This window comes from Vicia villosa, linkage group LG4, assembly GCF_029867415.1.
Source record: "Vicia villosa cultivar HV-30 ecotype Madison, WI linkage group LG4, Vvil1.0, whole genome shotgun sequence".
Lineage (NCBI taxonomy): Eukaryota > Viridiplantae > Streptophyta > Magnoliopsida > Fabales > Fabaceae > Vicia > Vicia villosa.
Genome location: NC_081183.1, coordinates 148147109 through 148172183, shown reverse-complemented (window position 1 = coordinate 148172183; position 25075 = coordinate 148147109).

Here is a 25075-nt window from a genome sequence, read left to right as displayed (position 1 = left end):
GAAGATAACCAATGAAAAATATTCTTGTTGGTTCTTGAGCTCAATCTGGTATAAAATCTTTTCCTGGTTCGAGATTATCCTGGTGTAAAATCTTAGCTCAGTTCGTGGCCAGCCTGTGTAAAACCCCTGTTCCGTTTGGAGGATAGCCTGTTCAAAACTCCGCATTGGTTTGAGATAAATTCTTATAAAATCTCAATTTAGCTTAGGGACTAACCACTCAAAGCTATGTTCGTGTTTTGAAGGAAGACTAACCATATGAAACAGCTGTAAAGGCCTATTGGTAGAAACAATATTTTTCGATTTAAATTATGCCTTTACTTGTTTTCCCTTTTGGAGCGCTTCACATAACCCATTATTTTCAAAATACATGTTTGGAAAAATCGATTACCAAATCCTTAGGGGCCAATTTGTTCAAATGATCCATATGGATATTAGTTCTATGCCATAGACACAATTCATCATCATTACTTAAAATACATACATCATTTGAAGAGATTTTATTAAAATTACTATTATAGGTATTTTCACTTCTTAAATTAGTAAAAAGAGTTTGATTGGTTTAAGATTTCACAATCCCGCATCAAAAGAATTAAAAATCACATTATTACCTTTATCGCATATTTGACTAATACTTAGCAGAGTATGCTTTAAACCACCAAATTAGAAAACATCCTCAATCGTTGAATTGAGAAACTTACCAATAATACTGGAATCAATAATTCTCCCTTTAACTATTTATTTTTATTTTAATTACAACTAAAATTATTTTTGTGTTTAATATAGTATAAGGGTAAAATATAATTGTATACATCATCATTATCAGTCTTAACTTTAGATACTCTAATTATTTTGGATACTCTAATTTTAGTATAAGGCATGTTTTTTTTATCTTTCCAATTAGGATAGAAGTAAGATGAGACAAACATATTTCTCATTTTTATTTTCATGACATTCTTTATGGAAATGAGAAGGAGAATACACATTTTCACTTTCATGATTTTCTAAAAAACTAAATATAGCAACATGGTCATTTTAATTACAATAATTACATTTAAGCATATTATATTTAGAGGTCATATTTGCATGACATATGTTACTAAAACTTGTATCATTTTGTAGGTTCATTATCTAAATCGGTTTTTCTATATGAGGCTCTTTGACTACTTAGAATGAGATTCAAGTTATCTATTCCTTTGATAAACTTATCAAGTGTGTTATGCAAATCCTCAATTTTATTTTCCAAAATATTGCATTGTTCACACTCAATAGGTTTCAAAAGATCCTCGTGAAAAGGAGAAGTAGGAGAAGGAGTGATTTGAATTAAAGTACTTTCTTTCTCTCTATAATTATCTATTTCTTCTAGAAAAAATTATTTTCTATTTTAAGAGAAGGGATAGTAGTCTTAGAGATATAAAAAATTGTATTTTAATTTATTTGATTCCCTATCCAACATTTTATAGATACGAAATAATTCAGTATAAGTTCAGTATGAAGTTTAACTATTTACCTACTCATCTTCATGTTTTTCCATAAAATATATGTTTTTTTGTTTCTCCATTTCCATTTCATTTGAAGACTCCATATCATTGTCATCACAAGCTATGTACACCTTTTTTGTTTCTTTTTTAGGTTTTTAGAATTTTTTCATCTTTTAATCTGATTTTGGTTCTAAGAGATATTTGGTTTATATGACCCTTATTTTCACATTGATTAACAAAGATCTTTCTTCATTTTTGTTTTGAAAGTCCTGTTAATTGTCATGTTTTATGAATTTTTTAAATCTTCGGACCAACAAAGTCCTTATATTTACAAATTACATTGACTTTAGGTTGCAACCTGCGGTTTAGGTATCTAAGGACTTTGTTAATCAAATCTTCATTTAGAAAAACTTTACCTAAAGTTATCATGTAATTCAAAATTTCAATAAAACGTTTTTCCATATTCTAAATGTTTTTCTCAAATTTCATTCCAAAAAGCTCGTGCTCATGGGTCAATATGTTCATCACACCCCTTTTTATCTTGGTTGTACCTTAAGGAGTAAGTTGAAGGGTGTCCCATAATTCTTTCTTTGATAGTTTTATAATGGAAAACACACAAAAACTCATCATTACCAAAAGCGGTAGTGATAATAGTGTTAGCTTTCAAAATGTGTTGCACTTTTTCCATGTGCTCTTTGGTCCCAATTTTTCTAGAATTATTTTCCACAGTACCATCAACTTGATGTGATAGAATAAATGGACCATTTTTAACAGCAGTCCAATATCATAATCCATACCCTCTATAAATATTCTCATATTCTCTTTTCAATAAGCATACCCCTCTCTGTTGAAGGATGATGGTTTGTTTAGTGAATAATTAAAAGTCATTCCTAGCACTTGCGACTATTAGGCTTATAATAGTAGTTAAGCTATGATGTTACTTGTTAAACAAACAACTCTAAACACAAAAGAGGGTGAATTATGATATTCAGTTTCCAAAATATTTTTTAAAAAACAATTTATTTTAAAAATAGTTATGTTAGAAGAAGATATAAGCCGATACTAAGCAAAGAAAAATATAAAAGACAACCGAAAATATAAATGACAGAAATATAAAGAGATATGGTGAGAAAAACCACACTAGATATTTTCCTCGTTTTGCCTTAAAACATGTGAATTATTCCATTCCCCAAAAATTTCCTCTCGAGAATTCCATTAAAAACACCCTTGAGATCTTACACAAGTTCAACCTAGCAACCTTACAACATCAACTTGAACATTTACGCAGTATCAACCCAGCAAACCTTCCTCCAAGATTTTTATAGATTTTGATTGCAATCTTCAAATCTATTATAAGAACACGTGAGAACTAAGCTATTTAATATAATAAATTAAGCACAACATTAGAACAACACAACTCTCAGATGAAGCTTTTGCCCCTTTCATCACTAAGGCAACTTATAGTGAATAAAAACTTATAAAAGAAAGAGAATGAGTGAGACGATCCATGGGCATGATTGCTTGCTAATTAATTAGAACATCAACCAAATCAATTAGTTTAAGCCAAAAAGGAAACCCTAATATATTGTGTCAATTTAATCAATTAACAAGGTTACTCAATCTATTATGAGGTGTTACTCAAGCTATAATAAATTAGTTGAAGCACCTAATAGATTAGATAGTTAAGTTAAGCCAAAATATGAATTTTTACGAAACACTACAACAACATCAAAATTCATGCAATATAAGTTCTACAACACATATCAACAAGAATCATCACTAACATACCTCAATTTCATCAATTTTATATAATTCTTCGTTTTACGGTCAAAATACGAATTTTTACGAAACACAACAACAACATCAAAATTCGTGCACTATAAGTTCTACAACACATATCAACAATAATCGTCACTAACATACATCAATTTCATAGAATTCTTCGTTTTACGGTCAAAATACGAATTTTTACGAAACACAACAACAACATCAAAATTCATGCAATATAAGCCATACAATATCCATACAACACATAGCAACAAGAATCATTATCAACACGCATCGATTTTATTAATTGTATATAATTCCCCTTCAAAACCTAAGTTATCAAAAAACCCCAAAACTCATTCTTACATACAAATCATCATACCCAATCTTATAGAGTTAGAACCCCACCCTTACCTTGAATTGAAGGTTCTCTACTCTTTCAATGGAATCTTTGCCCTAGCCTCTTTGTGCCCCTTCTCCTCTTTCTCGAAAACCTTAACTTTTCATGTTTTCTCCAAATCCTTTATTTTCCATTCTATTTTCTTTCTTATTTTTATTCAACTCCTTACTAACATTTAACTTCACTAATGGGCTTAACACAACATAGGCCCACTAACTATTTACTCATTTACTCTCTTATTATTATTATTATTATAAATATTATTATTATTATTATTATCATTATTATTATTATTAAACCTCAATAATAATTTTTATTCCAATCATATTAAATCATCTAATTTTTTAATAAATTAAATCAAATGAATAATTAGGACTAATTATATTTATTTAATTCCGCAACTTTTAATTCAAAGGCACTACCCTTTATTCTTAGGATACATACCCTCCGGTACCACAATCACCATATAACATCAAAGAAAATTCATCCAATAAATCAACAAAATATCAAAATAACACTAAATCATTGAATAGCGAAAACCGTAGGGGTTATAACTCTCCCCCACTTAGAATATTTTCGTCCTCGAAAATTCACTCGATGTCAACAAATCTAGATACCCCTATCGCATTCTACTTTTCGTCCCTCAAGTTATGTTTAGCAATACCTCGTCTACTACTTCCCAACTATAATAATAACACAACAACAATCCAACGAAATGCACATGCTAATCATTCAACATCTTCGCGACACAACACTTAACAAACATCGCAGTCACTTAACAACATTTCAATGTAGCAATAACAACAACCCACATAGATTCGTCATCGGCTAGTCAGGTGTGTTTTCCACCACATAATAATCATCAACATAGCACATTTATACTTGGATATGCCACATCATTGATAAATCATCACATTATCATTACAACAACATCACTCACAACGTCACATCATCCTCATAGTGACATCAATGTAATCAGACTTTGTCAATATATATATATATATATATATATAGTATTACTCATTGTTCCCAATAATAACACCCAAGGCCGAAGAAGGCGAGAGGTGGTTCCACCGTGTAACACGGTGGGAGAACTGACTTTTTATTTATATCTCGCAAACAAATGTTGTGGTGAGCAAGAGTCGCCACCGACTTTTATTTTATCCAATTAGGAAAGATATAAAAGAACAGGAAAGACCTTCTTTGAAAAGAGTTTGAGTTCGGGGGGTAGGTTATGCAAAGAGAAGGTGAAAGCACCCTTTGCATCCATGGTTATTATTGAAAGTATTTTTGGGTAAATATTTTCGGTATATATCGTATCCACAGAGATTGGTTTAATATTAATGCCGTTCTATAGTTGTTTATTTTGAGTGAGAAAAATAGTTGAGTTTGTTTGTTTGTTCTCAAATTGCATCTAATAGAATAATAATTGACTGATAAAAAGCTTAAAGATGATTAACAATGGTAAACGAATATGTTGAGTTCTAGGGTTCATCAACCTATTCCTATACAACTTATTAATTAATCCTTATTCGAACAATCATTTGAAATATTATCTTCACTTATCCTCAAATATGATTCCATGTCTGCAAATCAAATTAGATAAACTTTTACCGGTATGAGATTCGATCTCTCCAAATATCAATATCGATAATAGTAATAAAGAACGATAATTATGAAAACCCAATCACAATTCCATCTCTGCAAATTGGGATTGAATCAATATAGTAACCTAGGGCAAAAGTTAGAATCCTTTCTTTCGATCAAAGACTCCACAATGATTTAAGATAAAAACAAGGTTTCTTATTGATAATAACTTCAAACAATTGTTCATAAGAATTAATCAAAGGTATTTTATATTCATAAGTTAAATACTACCTTAAACTCAACAAGAAGGATTTAGCTCTCCATAGACATAAAGAACAAACAAGGTTTCATGGATGGATTCATCTTCATCAAGGGAATGTCTTCAATTGATGTTGAATTCTCCGTCGGAAGTTGTTTGCTGTTCTGGATTAGGATTGCTCTCTGAATTTCGCTCACCAAAAGTCTCTCTGCCAAAAGTTCTGGTTAATGAAGATTAGGGCTTGTATTTATAGCCTTTTTCTTTATAACGCGCTCACCGCGGCGCGACACGGCCTGGCGCGGCGCGAACCCAAGACAGAAGGTTTCGCGCGTCTCGCCTCTGATTTGGCGCGCCTCACCACTTGCTTTAACCTAATTCTTTGTGATTCCACTTCTTCAGAGCTTCTACGCTTGCGTGTTCCTTCATCTTTGCTTCTTAACTTCAATATCTGCACAAATAACACCCAAAGTGACGCAAGTTGTTCTACAATTAACATCGAACCTCGAAAGTTCAATTCTAACTATAAAACCCTTAAAAATCATAAGATCTATTCACTTTTAGCTCAAAAGGTAGTTAATGTAACACATGAAAATACCATTAATTCACTCCTAACAAACTCTCCCCAACTTAGAGTTTTGTTTGTCCCTAAACAAAATTACTTACCTCAACGAAACAGCAAAAACATACCAACAATCATTCCACAAGTTTTTCAAAAAGGTTTTTCAAATGGCTCAATTCAGCAGCCAAATCAGATATTCCTCAACTCCCTGCAAACTCAGAACACATACATGAAACAGATTTTGAAAGAAAATTACCTCCAGAAGTTCAAAACACTACACAATTGCAATTGAATCAGCACTAATCACTCTCATCAAAGAGTATGATGAATGATAGAGGGGTTAAACACTCATCCAAACAATTAAATCAACAAAAATCCATATCACACGTTCACCATATTGTTAGCATCAAGTCCTGTGGAATCTGAGAATCAGAAGGTCTTTCCAGGGTTGTAGTGTGGTTTAAGATTCAAAGAAAAGAAGATAAACGAGGGTTGTTCCTATTCTAGGGAAGCATCCGAATCATAACTCCTTTCCTTTTCCTTTATACCTTTAACTTTTTCACCACTTCTTCTTTTTCATTCGTAGCTCGATGTTTCTCTTTTTTTTCAACAATTGTTTTCTTTCAGACATTGTTTTTCTTTTGTTTTGTTTCTTTTTTTTTCAAGCTACGAATTTCTTTCGTTCTTTGCAAATCACCACTTATATACTTACTCTTCTTTTGATTATGATTCTCCTCAACTTGGAGATCAACCTGTATTTGGATTATACGAATGCTCCCCTACTTTCTATGAAGGTCAAAGAGAAAACACATCACCAAATTTTGTGGTTGATGGTCCACAACAAAGATTTTTATTGAGATCAAAACTCACCAGGTTTTTCCTTGGTGTATATGATGAAATTTACCTTGACCTCCGGCTCAAAGAATGGTTAGCAAAGGATCACACTCTCACAGAAGAAAATAAGTTTTAAGATGGATTCGGCTCAAAGAAACTCTCAGATTCAAATAAATGCCTAAATCACTTCCACAGATTTCCACAAACGATGCGACAGATGGTTTAGCATGATACAAACAAGTCAAAATAATCGATAGTCTCCTGCATATAGTAAACAATGGAAAGCTTCCTCACAATGGTTAAGGCTAAGCTGATCCAACAAAAATAGTGTACCATAAAGAACTTCTGCCAAGTATTTCTAACAACCTATGTTTCATGCACACAGTAGCACTTTGAGTTTTAAAATTCATACCTGACTTGTTACTTATTGAAAAAGAAAGTGAAAACTGAAATTTTTGAACATTCACTCACTACCACTTTCATACATGTTGCTCCATTGTTGGTACTTTGCTTGAGATGTTCTTTGCATTTTCAGGACTACTCACTCTAAATTGGGAACATCATAAATAAAATAAAATCATTCAAACATAAATATTAAAACTAAACTGAGTTATGGTGACAAAAATGCCACCTTAAATTCACAATTCAAGACAATAACTAAATGACAGGAATTAAAAAGAAACAATATCATCAGACAAGTATAACAACAAAAAAGGAAATCCATAAAATTCTCTCATTCCTCACAATCACCACATGTGATCCTCATCATCTGACACGCTGTCCTCCTCATGCTCTGGCTCAGGTTGCCCTTGCTGATCAGCTCCACTCGTGGCCCCACCCCCTCTAGTAAAAGGATCGGACTCCAGCCATCCACAGTATGTGAAATATCTCTCTCGAGTGGGGAAGGTACGCTCCTCAGGGGCACAGATGGTGTTCCTGTACTGCTGCTGCATCGCATCATGCAAGAAAACATGAGACCGCTGACTAGCCTCCCACATGGATGCATAGTAGTGATGTGCTTCCAGCGGATCAAATGAGGGAGGAGGTCCAGCCGACGGTCCTGCCTGAGAGCTTGTTGCTGCAGCCTGTTGTTCCTTCTCAAATGGAGTCTTGCAAAACCTGTCAATGTAAACATCATCAATAGTGGAGTGGATCAATAGATTTCCCTTATCGGAACAATCCACTCCTTCGGCATGGCATAAACCCATAATCACACCAGGAAATGGTAGGACACATTTGTCATTAATCCCATGCTCAGTATCACTCAGAGCCGCTCTCCTTAATTCTTGTGCCATAATCGTAGATATATCCACTGAGTGTCGAGACATGAGGACTCTCATTAGCAAAGCTGCATCCATAGGAATGGTGGTTACATGTGCCCGAGGTCGGATGTTGTCACTCATGATGGACAACACAGCCCGAGCATCGACATTTAAATCTTTCTTGTGGTAGTGGATTGGTGCCCCATTCTTTCCAAGTACGGGACCTTTTCCCTTTGTACAGATCTTCCTAGTCACATCATCCAGCCTGTAAGATCCTTCATATAGGTGACTCCTATAATAGCATTTTTCACCTTCAGGTAACTCCAGTGGATTACCCAAAAACTCACTGATTGCTTGTCGGTCAAAGCGGATTGTGTGACCCCTAACAAACGTCTCGTAGTTATAAGCCACAGTTTCTGGAGTAAGTTTGAGAGCATTTGCATCAAACTCCCTCACAATATCCATGTTGATCTCCGTGTAAGGTTCAAACACACGGCCCTAATTCCTGTGATCAAAGTAACTCCACAGTGTGCTGTAGTCGCTTTCTGGTTTCGGGACAATCAACTTTTCTGGGAGAATGGTGCGAGAGGCCAATTGAGTAAACCTCTCTTTCTGGGCAGGTCCTAAGAAGCGTCGGGCAATAGGGGCACCACGAGGGCCGGCACTTGTGGACTTGGTACGACCTCTCTTGGCTGGTTGCATCTGCACAGAAAAATATAACAGCACCCAAACACAGCATTATATAATGATGCAGAAGAATTTGTAAAAATCTGGACATAGTCGCGGCGCGCGAGTCCGTGTTGCAGCGCGACTGTGAGCGAAGCTTTCAGCCACTCATGGTGGTGCATAGGGAAACCACACATAAGTCACTTGATAGTTCTTGCCCTACTTACAGTACTTCTATCTGTCTTCTAACCTAGGGTTATTTTCAGATTTTGGTCATTCAAGAGCCTAGATCTAAATACCCATTCTTAGGGTTTCAACACACCCTTTTTATGAATTTGAAAAGCAAAAGAGCAGATACATACCTTGAGTGGTGATAGGGAGGAGATGCAGATGATAGGAATGAATGAGATTTTTGAAATTTTTGGTTCGAGGCTCGCTGGAGAAGTGTGGCTGCTCGGTGGGGACAAACAAATGAAATGGGGTTCACTAAAACCCTATTTCCGAGTTTTTAAAAAAAAAAAACAAAAGACACATTGTCACGCCTCGGCCTTTATTGGCGAGACGCGCGAGACCCTTCTGTTTGGGTTCGCGCCGCGCCCTTTCAGTAGCGAGGCGCGCCAGTTTCCACAATTTTGAAAATTTTCTGTTTGTCCCCCCTCCTTTTTGCCATAATAATCTGATGATAAAAATGTAAAAATTGCTGAAAAACTAAAATGCTCTTACCACGTTGGATTGCCTTCCAACAAGCGCTTTGTTTAACGTCGTTCAAGCTCGACGATGCATGCTTTCAAGACTTTAGGTGTGGTGTACTGTGCTCCACTCCCTCGAAGTAAGCTTTTAACCTTTTCCCATTAACAGTTCTTCTTTCTGTTGTCTGTGGATTCTCTACTATAATGGTTCCTTGGTTGCATATCTCCTTTACTATAAATGGGTTAGACCACTTTTGTGTTGCTTTACCTAGGAGATATCTTGATTTCGAGTTGTACAAAAGCACCTTTTGTCCAACTTGATAGTGCCCAGGAGGTTGGATTTTATTTTCTTCGGCTGCTCCTGCAGTTGCATTGATTTGGAAAACCTCACTCTTGTTCTTAAAATGCTCCTTGGCTTTGAACAAAGTAAAGTTTATCTCTTCATTTTGCACCCTGATTTTCATGATTCCACCATCCAGATCAATCATCATTCGGGCTGTTTTCATGAATGGCCTTCCGAGAATTACTGGTACCTCATGATCTTCTTCCATGTCGACTACCACAAAGTCTACCGGAAAAACGAATTTATCTACTTTAACTAGTAGATCCTGAATCACTCCATAAGGGTAAGTGATAGACTTGTCGGCTAATTGTAGTGTCATATTGGTGGGCTTCATTACCATGTTCCCTAGCTTCTTGACAATAGCTAACGGGATCAAGTTGATGCTCGACCCCAGATCGATTAGCCCATCACCAGTGAAGTTTCTTCCAATATTTAACGGCAAGGTTACTCGCCCTGGATCGGATTCCTTTCGTGGAGTAGTTCTCTGGATTATAGCACTGCATTGGGCATCAAGCATCACAGTTGCTTCATCCTTGCATCCCTTTTTCTTTGTGAGCATGTTCTTCATGAATTTAGCATATTTGGGCATTTACTCTAGTGCTTCGGCAAATGGTATGTTTATGTGAAGTTGTTTGAAGATGCTTATAAACCTGGTATATTGCCTGGCGTGGTCTTTCTTTGATGGAGCATGGGGATATGGCAGATGTTGACTTGGTATCACGTTGCTTGCCATCTTTTCTCTACTGCTCTTTCTTTTCAGCTTATCTTTCTTTTTGACTTCTTTATTCACATTCTCTTCTTCAGCATTAGTATCAATAATTTCATATTCTTCATCTTGGCCATCATGTTTTTCATCTTCCTCTTCCGTATCATCTTCAACTACATTCCTTTCAACTTCATTATAACTTCCTTTTTGCCCAGTCCTTGTCATCACCGCTTTACAATGCTCTTTTGGATTCTCTTGAGTGTTGGCTGAGAATGTTGCATTTGATTGATTAGCTGCAATCTGTTTAGCTAGTTGGCCCACTTGAGTTTCCAAATTCTTTATAGCTGCCTCTTGATTCTTGTGATTTGCCATTGCCACTTGTATGAACTGATTCATGGTCTCTTCCAACTTAGATTGTCCGCCTTGTTGTTGTGGCGACGGTTGAGTGTAAGGTTGAAACGTTTGTTGTTGATATCCTTGATTATGTGGCCTTTGTTGATAACCTTGATTGTTATTCCTTGGTGGATAACCTTGTTGATACAGAGGATTCTGATATTGATTCTGCCTTGGTCCTTGATTGTTGTTTATATAATTTACTTCTTCTTCCAACACTGGCGGGCAAAATCCTGTCTGATGCTCTCCCTTGCATAACTCACACTTCGCAATTTGGTACGAATTAGATACCCCATTCAGCTCCTTGAGTTGTTGTGGTAATTTAGACATTTGTTGTGTTAAAAGTTCCACTTGCGATGTTAGTAACTTATTTTGGGCCAGCAGAGCATCACTGTTATTCAATTCCAAAATTCTGGCTTTCTTATCTCTGACAGTTCGATCGTGATTCCCCTGCTGATCATTCAGAGCCATTCGCTCTATTATCTGAGTAGCTTCAGAAGGTGTCTTGGACATAAGTGAACCACCAGTTGTGGCATCCAAGAGTGTCTTGTTTGTAGCTGTGAGACCGTTACGGAACATGTGGATCTGATCAACTTCTACAAAACCGTGTCCTTTGCACTTTCTCAACATAGCTTTAAACCTTTCCCATGCTTCATTCAGTGATTCATTACTGCCTTGAGAGAATACTGCTATTGCTGTTTTTGCTTCAAAGAATCGGTTTTGAGAGTAAAACCTTTCCAAAAAATTTTCCTCTAAAGTGTTCCAGTCGGTCATCACTGTTTCGGGTTGATCCAAGTACCAATCTTTTGCCTTAGATAACAAAGAATGTGGGAACAACCTCTTGAATAGTGTCTCTTCATCAGCTTGAGCTACACCAGTTGTACCCTCTAACTCATAGAACCGAGTAAGATGCGTGTACGGATCTTCGTGGTCCAATCCGGCGAAAGGACTTACACAAATCAATTGTATGATACCGGTCTTCAATTCAGTCGGTTGCCCGTTGGCGGCAGTTCTAGCGAACTGCGGGTTGAGTCTTGGACTATTTGCACATGGACCAGTAGCAGCCATGTTGACAACAGTTGGTTGTATAATAACTTCCTGTTCTTCTTCAGCAAATAGTTCGTGAAAGAGAAATCCTTCTTGCGACTCGTCAATTGTTTCAAGTTGTTGTGACGATGTCGCAGTTGCGCTGTCTCAGGCTCTTGCTATGTTTGCTCTTCTTCGTGTTTTGCTGTTTAACCTCCTAGCGGTCCTTTCGATCTCGGGATCAAAAAGAAGTTGATCACTGGGAACTTTGCTGCGCATACACGAATTTCTGCAAAAACTAACAAACGAGTGAAACAACCAAATCGATATAATAGTAACAAAAACTCAAAATAAAAATTTATTGCAATGCGTGCAATATTGACACCAATCCCCGGCAACGGCGCCAATTTGTTGAAAGTATTTTTGGGTAAATATTTTCGGTATATATCGTATCCACAGAGATTGGTTTAATATTACTTTCGTTCTATAGTTGTTTATTTTGAGTGAGAAAAATAGTTGAGTTTGTTTGTTTGTTCTTAAATTGCATCTAACAGAATAATAATTGACTGATAAAAAGCTTAAAGATGATTAACAATGGTAAACGAATATGATGAGTTCTAGGGTTCATCAACCTATTCCTATACAACTTATTAATTAATCCTTATTCGAACAATCATTTGAAATATTATCTTCACTTATCCTCAAATATGATTCCATGTCTGCAAATCAAATTAGATAAACTTTTACCGGTATGAGATTCGATCTCTCCAAATATCAATATCGATAATAGTAATAAAGAACGATAATTATGAAAACCCAATCACAATTCCATCTCTGCAAATTGGGATTGAATCAATATAGTAACCTAGGGCAAAAGTTAGAATCCTTTCTTTCGATCAAAGACTCCACAATGATTTAAGATAAAAACAAGGTTTCTTATTGATAATAACTTCAAACAATTGTTCATAAGAATTAATCAAAGGTATTGTATATTCATTAGTTAACTACTACCTTAAACTCAACAAGAAGGATTTATCTCTCCATAGACATAAAGAACAAACAAGGTTTCATGGATGGATTCATCTTCATCAAGGGAATGTCTTCAATTGATGTTGAATTCTCCGTCGGAAGTCGTTTGCTGTTCTGGATTAGGACTGCTCTCTGAATTTTGCTCACCAAAAGTCTCTCTGCCAAAAGTTCTGGTTAATGAAGATTAGGGCTTGTATTTATAGCCTTTTTCTTTATAACGCACTCACCGCGGCGCGACACGGCCTGGCGCGGCGCGAACCCAAGACAGAAGGTTTCGCGCGTCTCGCCTCTGATTTTGCGTGCTTCGCCACTTGCTTTAACCCAATTCTTTATGATTCCACTTCTTCAGAGCTTCTACGCTTGCGTGTTCCTTCGTCTTTGCTTCTTAACTTCAATATCTGCACAAATAACACCCAAAGTGACGCAAGTTGTTCTACAATTAACATCGAACCTCGAAAGTTCAATTCTAACTATAAAACCCTTAAAAATCATAAGATCTATTCACTTTTAGCTCAAAAGGTAGTTAATGTAACACATGAAAATACCATTAATTCACTCCTAACAGTTATCCATGGGCTCTTAATTGCTTAGCTCACTTTGTTTGTTTGAAATGTTTGATAAGTGTCGTGTGTGTTTAGAAAAACGATTTGATCTTGAGAATGTCTGAAAAGACAAATGTTAGAAAACATGGTGTGAAAAGCGTTTTGATTTGAATTGTTGTGAGCAAGCACTCAAGAGCTACCTAACCTAAGTTCGAAAGTTCTTTCCCATACTTTAAAGTTTTCCTTGGGCGATAATACTATCCATACCATTTGAGGGTAGGTAGTCCTATACATTGGATGTGTGGGTCATTGAAGGGTCATCGAATCGTCATAGGGACTATCCATACCATAAAGAGGGTATGAAGTCCTATGCATTTGTGAATAGTCATAAAGGCAACATGTAGGGATACCTTAGCGTTCGAAGGGACTATCATCATTTAATTGAAGGCAACTCGAGGGACAAGATCATTTATCGTAGGTAACTCGAAGGGACTATGATCTTTCATTCCGAAGGGACAATGATGATTTCGAATCGTAGGCAGCAGGTGCTAAGGTATCCCTACGCTCGAAGGGACTTGACTATTTGATCGAGAAGGAAACCAAGAGGGGAAACCCTAAAGGTGAGTGTGTGAGTAATAAAAGGGTGTGTTAATTTCAGTTATATTATCTTGAAGTTAGTGATCTAACGGTTACTTTTATCTTACCATGCAATCCTACTAGCCATACATCTAAGCAGTTAATATTTGTAGGAAATTAATATACGGAAATTAAATCCTACGCTATTACAAAAATACCCATGCGACGTATACATCGATTTCTAATATTTAAATATACAAGAAATAATTTAAACAAATAAATACACAATCATGCGCCAATCATGGAGAATTTTGAGGTGAGAAGAGAATCGGGAGAAATTTGGAATTGGAAAAAAAATCAGGTTTACGGAGATTAAGTGAAAACCTAAATTAATTTAATTGCTAAAATAACTCTAAATTAACCTAATTCTAAATTAATTATCCAGATTAAAATAATTAACTAAACCTAATTAATTTTACCCTAATTTATTAAGTCAATTAAAAATTAATTAAACCCTAAAAAATAAAAGAAAACAAATGTTTTTGTATTTTTTTGTGAAATTATTAAGTTAATACCTAATTAAACTAAATTGGCTAACAAAATTAATTGGAAAAAAACTAATCCTAATTATTACTTTGTTAATTAGTCAATTTTAGAGTTAATTGAGAGTTAAGGGGTTAGTTTAAACAAATAAACAAAAACAACATAAAATAAAATAAAAGGAACCAAGTGAAAAGAGAACAAGGAAGGCGCAGGGATCCTGTATGGTGAGGTTCTGAGAGAACACGGTGGAACGTTATCTTCTGGGCTCTCAGATCTGGATTTGAGGAGATCCAATGGCAGAGGATTGAAGGCACACCATGGTCGTATAGGAGAAATGGCACCGGATCTGTGAAACAAAGTAAGCAAGCAGATTGTAAAAAAACATATGCATACGCTTGCACATAGTATGTTATGGAAGCGCTGCTTTGCCACCTGAACCGTGCGTTTTAGTTATTGAAAACAATAAACATTTAGAAATAGAAATAAACAAGATAAATGCCCAAGTAAAAAATAACCAGTCAACATGGGCCCCATGCGTGAACCAATGGAAAGTGGAGAGAGGAAGGAGACTTGTTGACCGGCGAATGGAAGAGGAGTATTGTGCCACGCCACTATTGACCGAGTCAGCGCGGCCACCGGCGACGGAGCAACCGTCTTCTCCGATGAGCCATAAACATCAACCTGCAAAAAACGCGTGAAAAACAAAAACAGAACATCCATGTCGCCTTAAAAATTCCTCCTGGTCACGAATCCGATGTCCTTTTGGCCTGAATCACCCTGAAAACAGAGATACGAAGAACAAGGACCTTGGAGCCCTAACAATGGCATCATTCTATTCCTGCGTGCATGTTTCAAACAAAAGGGTCTAAACGGTTCTAGGAACGATGTTAAGCATGTTCGAAAGCATCGAACCTATTTATATTGCATGAATTAAGAATTTGAAAGTTAGAAAGTTTCAAACTGTGCAATTGTTGGAGAGATGATTCTGGGATGCTTTGGCCTTCACCAACTATTGAGATGTGTTGCTGGGAGTCTCAGGAAGTTGAATGAATGGCTGGAAGGAGTTGAAACTTGCTGGAGAATAAACTAGCTCGTGCCCTAGTTTAAAGTTTTTTTTGTGAGAGTTTTGGAACGTGTTTGGAGGCAAGGATCCGTTTCTTCCTTGTGGTCTAAGTAAATTGAGAATATATATAGCTTGTGATTAGGGCAACAAGTTTCCTTTGGAAAGAATCAACATTTGATTTAAAAAAATTTGATTTATCCCTTGTACCAAATCTTTCCATATTGAGCTCCAACCTATTTCATGTATATTTCTCACGTTATATTGGCCCTTGAATTGATTGGAAATTGATCAAGATATTTGGACATCAATTATATGATCTATTTATTTATTTATAATTTTATTTAATTTTATATTGAATTCAAATAAAAATGAAATAAAATTATGAAATAAATAATATATGTCCAATGGGCCTCTTTTGACCTTAAAGTCACGTGGGAATTTTAAAAATAAAGGCCCAATACTCAAAAACTTGGATTTGCTCATTTTAAGGATTCATGTATTTTCTAATTTTTGTCCAACTTCTGTCAATCATAACTCATTCAATTTTTATGGTATAGAAGTATTCTATGACTTTTTGGAAAGCCCAAGATGTCCTCTACAAGCCACTTTGGAACCTTTTTTAAATTTGGAGATTTTATTTTGAAGATATGGCTCCTGACGAAAAATGCCTTTTTACGAACTCTTAGAAGGACCTGTAATGTTTTGGCCCATATCTCTCAAATGATAAATTTCTTGGTCTTGAGCCCAACATCAAAGTTGTAGAGAATTTAATTTCCTTGAGAATGAGCTTTGGTTCGGGAATTTCTGATAAAGCATGTGGGAGATATGATCAGTCACAGTTCAGTTGACTTTCTCTATCAAAACCCTAATTTAGCAACTATGAGTTTTGTTGATTTCTGAGCTTTCCTTGATGAATCATGATCAACCTTTGATCAAATGACGAATGTTACTTCAAAATAAGGATGTTAACCAAAAATCAGGAATTTTGAGTGTATTTTGACCACAGTTGACTTTCAGGTCAAACTGGTCGCCTGTTGACCTTTTGAGCCATTGACTGAGCAATCTCATGAATCAGGGCTTGAAACTTGGCATAGGGATTCTTTGGGACATATGGGAAGCCATGAAGTCCACTTGAGGTCTCAGAGCCTGATTTTATTTAGGAAGGAGCAAAACCCTACTTATGGGTTGATTGCTTAGGAGAGGGATAGCCATGCCCATTTCTTGTGTGGCCTTGAGTATCTGAAGATCAAATGAGCCAAAATATCATGAAATATGATGGGAAAATTTTGGGGTATGACACACCGCATATAACACTCGAGGCCAAATATGACAAGGAGTGGTCGCCACATCAGAATGAGAGGGATCCTAAGGCCGTGCAAGTATGGGACTGCATGGTTGAGGGAATGCATATAAGGATTGATAGATACTACCTATACGAACAAGATGCATATTCTTTTCGGTAGCCCGTTCCATAAGAACTCCACAGTTAAACGTGCTTGACTTGGAACAATTATGGGATGAGTGACCTTTTGGGAAGTTTCTTGGAAAGCATATGAGTGAGGATAAATCATGCTGAAAAGACCCGTGTTGGTTTGTGGGGTCAGTTGATCATCCCGAAAACCGTTTGAGGCGTTACAAATGGTATCAGAGGCGGACCTCTCTCAGTACGATGTGGTTCAAGGACGAACCATGCAGAAGCTGGTGGGCATGTAACACCCGAGGCTAAAGAAGGCGAGGGGTGGTTGCACCGCATGTAACACTCGAAGCCAAATATGACAAGGAGTGGTCGCCACATCGGAATGAAAGGGATCCTGAGGTCGTGCAGGTATGAGACTGCATGGTTGGAGGAATGCATAAAAGGATTGATAGGTACTATCTATACCAATAAGATGCATCTTATTTTCGGTAGCCTGTTCCGTAAGAACTTCACAGTTAAGCGTGCTTGACTTGGAGAAATACTGGGATGGGTGACCTTCTGGGAAGTTTCCCGGAAAGCGTGTGAGTGAGGACAAATCATGTTGAAAAGATCCGTGTTGGTTTGTGGGGTCAGTGATAATGTGACCCCTGAGAATGATTCTGTGAGAGATGATGACCATGTCCATGAAGATGTTGAGGTTGATATTGAAGATGCATAGGGGAGATTGTTACATGTTCCTAACACATGCAGGGGGCACCCCTAATACGATTATTTGGTTGCTTGTTTTATCGCTTTTGTTTATTATTATTTATTAAGTTTCCTTTATGATTGCACATATTTGAATCAAGGTTGAAATCGGTTCGAATCAATAGAATTAAACACACATTCTGATTCAAATCAGGATTGTATATAAATAGTCATAGTCTGTATTATTATTTGTACAATTCAATTCAGTAATGTAATCCTTATTTCCTTTATTCTCTCTATTCTCTCTTCACTAAAAGTGTCTCACACACTAACAAATCTTAGAAAGATAAGGGTTTTTAGAAAAACCTTTGAAGTTATCTAAGGGGATTGAGAAATATTTCTATATTTTGAGTTTGAGTTATTCATATATTGAGAGTTAGAGAGGTTGAGAAACACATTGGTAGAAAATAAGGTTTGTTCTTAGGCACCTTTAAGGTTGTTCTTGGAAACTCTTAAGGCGAAGACTATTTTCTTGTAACTTATTTGTAATTTCTTGTAACAACTTTCTGAGTATAGTGAATTGGAAAAATTGTTCTCTCCACCAGAGTAGATCTTTTGATCAAATTAGATAAACAAACTTTTCGACTTTTTTCGCCTTATTCTATTATATTTTTTATCTATTGATTATAATTACTTAAAGCCATTTTTTTTAGTTGCTATTGTTCTTTGCCTCACATATAAAGGTATTTTTATATTAATAAAAATTAAACCTTATTATTATAACATCATAATAGAATTAAGATTAATCACTTATATTAAAATCCAAATCAATACATTAAAATTCCATTAATGAGGAGTTTAAAGCAAGCCTTTTACTCACTTTTGTGAGCTAATTAATATTCAATTTATTTACGACAACGACATATAAGATTCATATGATATCAAAATTCTTTTGAATCACACAAGTGTCATTAAGGGCCATTGCTTTCCAAGCACTTTAAAGGCATGTGGTGTGGTATGGTGCTTAGCCATAAAATATATGCCAGTAGAAGAGAAGTCCTAATTGAGTATCCCAACTCTCTTATATTATAGTGAAATAATATATTTCAAAAATTTGATTCAACAAATAAAATGTAGTAGTATAAGCTAGAATTCAAGTTAGAGAAATATACTATTAAAAAATAAATAAACATTTGAAGAATATTTAAAGAATAAAGTGATTTATACCATAAGAAAATTTAAACATTTGAAGAACATCTAAAGTATAAAATTAAGGTATTGTTAACCTTAAATAATATCGATATGAATGTAATTAATAAATCTCATATACAAGATATTATTATTAAAATTGAAGATATACTATTTATATATATAATTTGTAAATTAATAGATTCATATAAAACAGAATATTCCACCTTAGTACAATCATTTATTCAAGATGCAATGGATCCAAATGATTCATATAAAATATTATGATATCAGAAAAATAGTTTAGTATGAAAATAATTCTATGTATACACATCAAACCTAAATTTGTCACCTTGTTACAAACAAGTATATCCAAACTCATATAGAAAGCATTATATCACATGGAAGAAAATCATAATTTTTGTTGGCGGTGCCTCAAACAACATATGAGATTCTGATTCTTATTCTTCAAATTAAAAGGCTTAACCTAACTATATATAATTATTTAATTTTGTACTTTAGATAAGTAATAAAAACAAAGAAAATATTCATGAGAAAGAGAATAATACTATGATTGCAAATATCATAATGGCTGACGCAACATAAATAGTGGGTCAAGTCTTTGGGACTCTTATTATACTTAGAATCAATATTCCACTTGCAATTTTATTCAATAAGAAACAAAGGATGTGTCCTAAGATGTGGGATTAGTTTTAACAAAGTGGGTCATCCCCAAGTTCTAATGATCATATTTGTGGGTAGATCTTCCAAATTAAATTGTTTTAATCATGCATTGTAATATATGTTATTAGAGTAAACTTTGATTAAATGTTATTTATTCTATATATGAAGAAGATAATAGAAACTTAAAAGAAAGAAAAATAAAAAAAAATATTAATACAAAAAAAGAAAAAGAGAAATGTTAATTTAGATTAAATTAGAAACAAATAAATTAAATTTTAAATATGAAATTGAAAGGAGAGAAAGAAGAAAAGTTAAAATAGAATAGAAAATAAAAAAGTTGAAAAGTAAAAGAAAAATGATAAAATGGAAAAGATAAAGATAGAAGAAAAGTGAGAAAATAAAAAATGAAAAGTAAGTAAGAAGAGATAATGGAAAAGAGAAAAAAAAGATAAAAGTAAAATATTAAAATGATTAATTTGTTTTTAGAAAATTTAATTTTAATTAGACATGACAATGGAGTGCGGGCTATTTTTTACTTTAAGAGTTCGTTTGGTTCAACGGAGGAGAAGGGAGAGGAGGAAATTTAATTGAGGTGAGGAGAATGTAGGGGAGAGAATTTAACTAAATATATGTTTGGTTCAAAGAAGAAGAGAGAGGGGAGAGATCGTTAACAACAAGTATGTTTAGTTCATAAGGAGGGAGGGATTTTAAAATCAATTTACCTTTTTATCCTTATAAATATCATTATTTGTACTTAGTAAAAATAATTCTAAATAACAATAGTATTTGAGTAAATTTCACCAAATAAAAACTTATCCATTAATAAACTATAATATAACCGTAAACAACAACGCGCATTGGTCGAACTATATATATTCAACGCAAATCAAACCATTATCTGATCATATAATTCATCTAACCCAATAAAACAATTTTTATAATTAAAAATAAATAAAATAATGTTAGAATATTAAAAAAATTGAACAAATAATATTAGATATGAAATTTTTATTTATATCATAAATATATTATATTTATATATTTTGTATATTATTATTATTAGTGTAATAAAAAAATTTATTACAATCATATATTATAAATAAGAACGGAAATTCAACAAAATAAAAAGGACAAAACTTACCTGAGAGCAACAACGCACAAATAGCAACTGCACAATAGAAAAAAAATAAACGTAAATAATACCGAAAAAAATAGTTTTTAATAATTCAATAAAGACAATCTTGAAATTAAAAAAATAATTGATGTTAAAATAGGGAAAATAATAAAATTATGATTATTGAATCTTCCCTCCCCTCCAAATCACTCCAATTTAGAGGGGATCAAGAGTCTAGGAGGAATTTTACTCCCCTCCCCTCCCCTCTCCTCCTCTTATAAAAAATAATCAAACACATATTTTTATAAATATCTCCTTCCCCCTCATCCATCTACTCCAAACCAAGGACCATGGAGACAGTGCACTATCAACATAAACAATATTACACAAATATTTAGTCAAAAAATTTAAATTTATCAAACCATAACACTATTTTAAAATTAAAACTGATTTAACAGAATACACATCATTTATTAATTGACATTAAAAATATTGTATACAAACATATTGCACGTCATTTATTGATTGACATTAAAAATATTGTATATAAATAATCCATATTTTATTTTCTCACTATTTTTAGCTTCTAATTCTACACATTTGATTGCTATAAAAAATAAAAGAAATCTACATATTTGTTTTTTTTCTTAATAAATGAATTCATATATCTCTTTGCCGCCTTCTCGTAATAGAATCAAGGTGAGTTTACTTCAAATCTAAAACTTATCTTCAATTTATAAATCCAAAATTTATCCTCATTTTAAAACATATTTTGAAGTGTAACAAACATTAATATATATACAAAAAAAAATGAAGTAAAATAATTTTGAAAATTTTCAAAAATATATTTCAAATGATAAAATATAAATAAAAATATCAACACATTAGACATACAATTTAAAATTATCAAAATCAAATAAAAAAAGTACAAATTAATATTATAAATTACCGTCAAAACAACCACATAAATAAGAATATTTGAAAACACATGTATGTAGATAAACTCCAACATCAATTTTCATAAAAATGAGACAAATTTTAATACAAGTTTGAAATAACTATTATTAAGTCTTCATCTTTAACTTAGACTCGAATAATCTTCAAATTATTAATTTTAAAATCACTTTTTATAAAAAAAGAATTTTTTAAATAATAAATTTTATTATCTATTATAATCATCTTTAATTTATGAAATCATTTTTTTTTCAGTTGTATAAAGAAAATACTTAATTCTTACCTGAAAAAATTAATAAAGCTTAAAAAATTTAATAAACTTTCATTAAAGCTAAATCACTCAAAGAAAATTTGATCTTTCTTAACGCTTATTTCGAAGAAGAAAAATCCGTTGGATTTAGACGATTATCGTCCAATCTGTTTTGTGGGATGTTTTCATAAATTTATTGCTAAATTGTTGACTATTAGGCTCAAAACGGTTCTAAACGATATTATGTTGGATTGTCAAACAACTTTTGTTCTGGTCAAACAATTTTTAGATGGGTTTCTAGTTGCAAACGAGATGGTGGATTTTGTATCAAAGGAGATGAAAGATTGCCTCATTTTCAAAGCCGACTTTGAAAAGGCATATGATAAAGTTTGTTGGGGGTTTCTGAAGTACATGATGGGAAGGATGGGTTTCGGGGTTAATTGGATGAGGTGGATGGAGGCGGTGGTATTCAAAAGTCACATGTCAGTCTTAGTGAACGGAAGCCCGACAAAGGAGTTTTGTGTAGGAAGGGGTTTAAGACAAGGAGATCCTCTTTCTCGTTTTCTGTTTGTGTTGGTTACAGAGGATTTGACGGGGTTTCTTAGAAAAGCGACGAAAATTGGAGATTTTAGAGGTATAAACATCAAGGGTGAGTGTAAGGTGGAAATCCTAAAATATGTGGACGACACTTTGTTGGCAGGAGAAGCTAGTTGGCAACAAGTTTGGACTTTGAAAGCGGTTCTTAGAGCTTTTGAACTGGTGTCGGGACTTGGTGTCAATTATCACAAAAATAAACTGATAGGTTTCAATATTAGCGATAACTTTTTTAGGGCGGCGACGAACTTTCTAGCTTGTAGAATCGAGAGTAACTGCTTCTCTTTTCTTTGGATCCCGATTGGATCAATTTCAAGGAGGATTTCCTTTTGGCAGCCGCTAATTGGGAGGTTGGAGAAGAGATTGGGAAGTTAGAAAGGTCGCTTCTTAAGACTCGGAGGGAGAATCACATTGTTGAGATCATTTTTATGCAGCTTGCATATTTTCTTTATGTATTTTTACAGGGCGTCGGTTCAGATTTTCAAAAAGATAACAAGGATACAAAGTCGTTTCTTATGGGGCGAGAGTGAAGTGAAAAAGAGGATAAATTGGGTGAGGTGGAACATTGTTTGTCTTCCTCTTGAAAATGGCGGTTTAGGTTTGAAATTGGTGGAGGAATTTAATGTGGCGCTTTTGTCAAAATGGAAATGGCGGATTCTTCATGAAGGGGACTCCTTATGAAAGAAGATGTTATCGACTAGATACAGGAATTTGCTCATTCATATTTCAACTGAGAACACATATTTTTCTGACAGATTAGCTTCTAATTGGTGGAAAGATATAGTATCTTTGGAAAAAAGACATAAAGATGTAAATTCACTCTAGGAAATGGGAAGACGGTTTTGTTTTGGCAGCATGTTTGGGTGAATGATCCCTGCATCAAAATCGCATTTCCGGATATGTTCGCTTTGTCAGAGATAAATGACGGGGTTGTGGAGGGAATGAGAGAATGGGTCAATAATTGTTGGGTCTGGAATAATTTGGGAGTTTAAGCTGAGGTAAATTCAGAGAGTTGGAATAATTTACAGGTTTTAAAACATTCTTTATGTCTCGAGTTTCCGGTTTGCGAGAAGGAAGATACGGTGAAGTGGAAACTGAAGGAAGAGGAAGGTTTTTCGGTTAGATCTTGTTATGAAGTTATAACGGAAAATCAATTGAGTTCGGTTTTTGTTCCTGAAGTCGATAAGGTGTCGGGCTGATTTGGAAGACGAAAATTTCGTATAGATTCAAAGTTTTTGCTTGGAGATCGGTGTTGAATAGACTTCCTACGAAAACCTTCTATTTGTAAGAGGTATTTTTCTTCTCCTTCTGATATTTGTTGTGTTTTTTGTAACGAAAATGTGGAATCTTTGGAACACATTTTCTTTTCTAGCGACTTTGCTAAGGAGATTTGGAGGATGATTTCGGTTTGGTGTGGGGTGGTTTTGGCAGAGGAACCCAGTTTTTTGAGGAGTTTTCTTTCTTATTTGGATAGTTTTAGAAGAAGAAAAGTGAAGAAGGGTTGTGAAGGTTTGTTGGGGCATTTGGAAGAAGAGTAATGAGACGGTGTTTAGAAACGACAAATGGAGTGTGTCGGATACGATTTGGTGCATTAAGGTGCAAGTTTGGAAGTAGTCTTTCTTCGGTGAAATTAAGTACATCAAATATAATTTCTTTGAGTTTTATCGATTGTCATTGCAATACTTAAGTTATGTCTCATTTAATATGTAATTTTTCTTCCTTTTGAATTTCGTCTCAATTTTGTAATGGAATTTTTTGAATACTCCTAATAAAATTTGAATTCAAATTCCTAATAAATTCACATTTTAGCTGGACTTATTTATTTGTCAATCAAACTTCAAATTATTGAGATCTATACCTAAAACAGGAGTTATTTTAAACAATCTTATACCAATTCACAAGAAATCTATTCAAGTGGACCACGTGAAATTTTACCTGAAATAAATGAAAAACTCTAAAAGCATTAGAAAAACAAAGTGTTTGCTAGAGTAGGTCCCACCTATAGGTAGAGTTGGGCCCATGGCCCATTCTGCCAAATACAACCACTTCTGAAGGGGCCTCCTGTCATGGTGAAATTTCGGTGACTCTAAGCCCCACTTTACTGCCTACTCCACAATCTAAGGTTCACATAAATTTGTCAGAACTCATTATTCAATAATCAATTAATTGGCTTAGGAAGAAAAAGTAGCTATAAAGGCTAATTAAGGTTATGTTGGGTTTCTAACAATGACATTTTTTATAATTATTTTTATACCAAACTAAAATATAATTAAAAAAACTTTTTTGAGTGCACTTTAAATCATGCATTTATCTTATTCACAAAAATATTTTTATTTGAATGTAATTGTTATACATTATTAATATATAATATTTTACAATATCAACACATCATAATCATTCATAATAATAATTTTATAAATAATCATGATAAAAAATAAATATTTTTAATTATTTAACACTATAAA